Raw genomic sequence first — 4,641 nt, forward strand, 5'->3', positions numbered from 1 at the left:
GTAGGTGTCTGTCCCTGTCTGCTGAGCCCTGGATTCAAGTCCCAGTAGCTCTAGTTCAATTTTGTAGACGCCGCTGTAATGAGTCACAACTGCGTTGGGTCTCGGCAGAGCTTGAGGCCCGGTTTTTCTCTTGGAGAGATGCCTAACCTTAAGTTATCAGTCTCGTTTTCCTTTCGGCATCATATTGTTTTAACCGATACCCAGGGTTCGGCAAAGCCGCGGCACCAAGTACCTGGCGAGCTCTGAAAGTTGAGGCTTGACTTACGTTCTTGCTCGTCCTTTTGGCAGCTGTCCAAGTAAAGGCACAGCTGCGCCATCTGTTGTAATGACCAGGGGGGACAATCTGGAGGCTGTTTGTTCGACTTACGTTCTAGGTCACCCACCCTCAGATTTTGAGGGGCTCTTCCTAGTAAGACAGCTGCATGAAAGACCACTCTGTGGTGCGGTTAGGAGACAATACTTAGATTTCAACTTGGTGCCACTTCTTTCGGTAGTGAAAAGAGTCAAGCGGACGCCTATCGCACGCAGAAACCCGACTTGGCATCCCGCCTGGTCTTGTGTACAGCGCTGCCCCCACACAAGGCAATCTTGTACCCCTTTCTGAGCTCTGTTCAGGACACTGCCCTCGGTAAGCAACCATCAAGGCCAACCGTGGGCTGATACCCCAACAGTGGCAAGGGGCGCCCACTCAAATTGGGCTAGCTGGATGGCCTCGTTCGGGGGTTTATTGAGCCCCAGAATGGCAGTGATATGGCTAGATGGGTAATCGCCAAAGCAAACCCTGAAAGGACAATGAAAGGGAGGCTCAATGAATGGAGAACCCCATAATGTGGTGAAAGGGAGTCTCAATAGAGAACCCCCAAAATGTGGATGCCGGAGTGAGTTGGTGGGAGGGGTTATGTAAACCCCAGAAGGGTGACTAGATGGAGATCTGCCAATGCAGATGCCTTGAAGAGGAAGTTAACCCAAGAGGGGCAGTGACTGGGGGGGGGGGGGGGGCTAGATGAGAAAACCCCAAAGCATAGGGATTTGTGAAGCTTGGGGAAAAATGTAACCCAGGCATAAGGGCCCCTATTTGGACCAGCTCTGATGTTGGGTTAAGGCTGGTGGAGATGCATAACCCTCCCCATTTACGGCAGTTTTCTCCATCACCCGGCCTTAGCTGACTCAACTCTGCAGCCTTCCTGCTTTGGGGTAGCCTTTTTGCCAACACATCCTCTGCTCCTTTGGCACTGAACCGTGTGCATTTCTCTCCACCTGATGCTTCTAGGGGTTATTGACCCATTGTTTCTCTCCAGCTGATCCTTCTGGGGGCTATTAATCCATTGTTTCTCTCCAGCTGATCCTTCTGTGTGCCTTGGGCCCATCGGGTCTCTGTGGATGATCCTTCTGTGGGGCCGCTCCTTGCATGTCCTGTTGTGCTTGCTTGTCAATCTTCTGCTTGGCTCCTTGTGGTGCTGGCGGGAATTGAACTCTGGACCTTCTGCACCGCAGGCGGATGCCTTAACCACTGGACCAAGCTGGAGGCTCTGAACATTAGAAAAACTAAGGAGCGCCTTGACCCAATTAGGCAGAAGATGAGCTGCTGCTGCCTCTGCTAAAGCAGAGCAGCCGCTACTTCAGGTCCCGGCAAGACCCTCGTCCCTATGCAGAGGCTGTGGCACCAGGTTTAGAGTGCTCGTCTCTGAGCCGAACGGTTCCGAGTTTGAATCCCAGCTTCGCCCGAGCTTACAGTAGAGGTTTCTCTTTGCGTCAGGCTGCATTGTTAAACGGCAGTTTCTTTGGGTTTCGGCAAGGCTCACTCGCCCGGCTGTCTCTGTGGCGTGCTAGTGTAGGTGTCTGTCCCTGTCTGCTGAGCCCTGGATTCAAGTCCCAGTAGCTCTAGTTCAATTTTGTAGACGCCGCTGTAATGAGTCACAACTGCGTTGGGTCTCGGCAGAGCTTGAGGCCCGGTTTTTCTCTTGGAGAGATGCCTAACCTTAAGTTATCAGTCTCGTTTTCCTTTCGGCATCATATTGTTTTAACCGATACCCAGGGTTCGGCAAAGCCGCGGCACCAAGTACCTGGCGAGCTCTGAAAGTTGAGGCTTGACTTACGTTCTTGCTCGTCCTTTTGGCAGCTGTCCAAGTAAAGGCACAGCTGCGCCATCTGTTGTAATGACCAGGGGGGACAATCTGGAGGCTGTTTGTTCGACTTACGTTCTAGGTCACCCACCCTCAGATTTTGAGGGGCTCTTCCTAGTAAGACAGCTGCATGAAAGACCACTCTGTGGTGCGGTTAGGAGACAATACTTAGATTTCAACTTGGTGCCACTTCTTTCGGTAGTGAAAAGAGTCAAGCGGACGCCTATCGCACGCAGAAACCCGACTTGGCATCCCGCCTGGTCTTGTGTACAGCGCTGCCCCCACACAAGGCAATCTTGTACCCCTTTCTGAGCTCTGTTCAGGACACTGCCCTCGGTAAGCAACCATCAAGGCCAACCGTGGGCTGATACCCCAACAGTGGCAAGGGGCGCCCACTCAAATTGGGCTAGCTGGATGGCCTCGTTCGGGGGTTTATTGAGCCCCAGAATGGCAGTGATATGGCTAGATGGGTAATCGCCAAAGCAAACCCTGAAAGGACAATGAAAGGGAGGCTCAATGAATGGAGAACCCCATAATGTGGTGAAAGGGAGTCTCAATAGAGAACCCCCAAAATGTGGATGCCGGAGTGAGTTGGTGGGAGGGGTTATGCATTGTTAAACGGCCGTTTCTTTGGGTTTCGGCAAGGCTCACTCGCCCGGCTGTCTCTGTGGTGTGCTAGTGTAGGTGTCTGTCCCTGTCTGCTGAGCCCTGGATTCAAGTCCCAGTAGCTCTAGTTCAATTTTGTAGACGCCGCTGTAATGAGTCACAACTGCGTTGGGTCTCGGCAGAGCTTGAGGCCCGGTTTTTCTCTTGGAGAGATGCCTAACCTTAAGTTATCAGTCTCGTTTTCCTTTCGGCATCATATTGTTTTAACCGATACCCAGGGTTCGGCAAAGCCGCGGCACCAAGTACCTGGCAAGCTCTGAAAGTTGAGGCTTGACTTACGTTCTTGCTCGTCCTTTTGGCAGCTGTCCAAGTAAAGGCACAGCTGCGCCATCTGTTGTAATGACCAGGGGGGACAATCTGGAGGCTGTTTGTTCGACTTACGTTCTAGGTCACCCACCCTCAGATTTTGAGGGGCTCTTCCTAGTAAGACAGCTGCATGAAAGACCACTCTGTGGTGCGGTTAGGAGACAATACTTAGATTTCAACTTGGTGCCACTTCTTTCGGTAGTGAAAAGAGTCAAGCGGACGCCTATCGCACGCAGAAACCCGACTTGGCATCCCGCCTGGTCTTGTGTACAGCGCTGCCCCCACACAAGGCAATCTTGTACCCCTTTCTGAGCTCTGTTCAGGACACTGCCCTCGGTAAGCAACCATCAAGGCCAACCGTGGGCTGATACCCCAACAGTGGCAAGGGGCGCCCACTCAAATTGGGCTAGCTGGATGGCCTCGTTCGGGGGTTTATTGAGCCCCAGAATGGCAGTGATATGGCTAGATGGGTAATCGCCAAAGCAAACCCTGAAAGGACAATGAAAGGGAGGCTCAATGAATGGAGAACCCCATAATGTGGTGAAAGGGAGTCTCAATAGAGAACCCCCAAAATGTGGAGATCTCTACTTCAAAACGCTTAATTATACCCATAACAAATAAATGGAAACCTTCTTATCTTTTTTCTACACTTTATATACCTCTATTTTGTAAATATAATGAAATCATTTTAAAAAATCAGTCAAGCATTGTATCTGTTTTTTTTAAAAACTTTTTTAATTAAAATATTACAAAACACATCTACTTACAACTAACACATAACAACAACACTTAACAGCTTGGCATTTTCCTCAGTTGATTTAATCAGCTGCCTTCTCCATTTACCTCTTATTTCTACAATATTCCACATTTTTCTTCTACAACACTCTAAATACATTGACGCTGATCAATTAAAAAAATTAAACATAACATCTAATTCATACCAACATTTTACAATTTTCACAACATTGTAATAATCCACAATGATCATAAACTTTTCAAAAAAAATAAATATTGGGATCCCTCATTTTCAAATTCTAATACTACCTAGAAAAGTATCACCCAGTGCAGAGTAAAATAACATAAACATTTGAATAACAGACCATATCACAGTTTGTTTGGCCTCTTCTACTAGGTAGTATTTACAAACTACTGTGACATTTATTTTTTAATATTCTCAGGTCCGCGGTCACAATCCCCGTGTCCGAACCTTAAGTCTATCCCAAGGGAATTCACATATGGAATTTCCGGTGAACATTCATCACTCACAAGGAATTTGCTACTACAAGTCATCTACCACTTGGCAATCTCACAATTTTTTTGGCCAAGTGGGGAGGGGCATTTCAGGAGAAAGGTTGCCTGTAGCAAGTAATTTACTAACCAAAAACAAACCATAAAAAATCATGACTATGTAAGCGTTAATGTATTGCCTGATCCTGGCAACCCCCTTTAATCTGAAGGATTCGACACCAGTGGCTACACGCATACGCTAGAGTATAACATGCACTCAAGCATTTTTAAAATGAAATGCATAAACCCTTGATTAACT

The sequence above is a fragment of the Xenopus tropicalis genome, chromosome 1 (genome assembly GCF_000004195.4).
Source record: "Xenopus tropicalis strain Nigerian chromosome 1, UCB_Xtro_10.0, whole genome shotgun sequence".
Taxonomy (NCBI): domain Eukaryota; kingdom Metazoa; phylum Chordata; class Amphibia; order Anura; family Pipidae; genus Xenopus; species Xenopus tropicalis.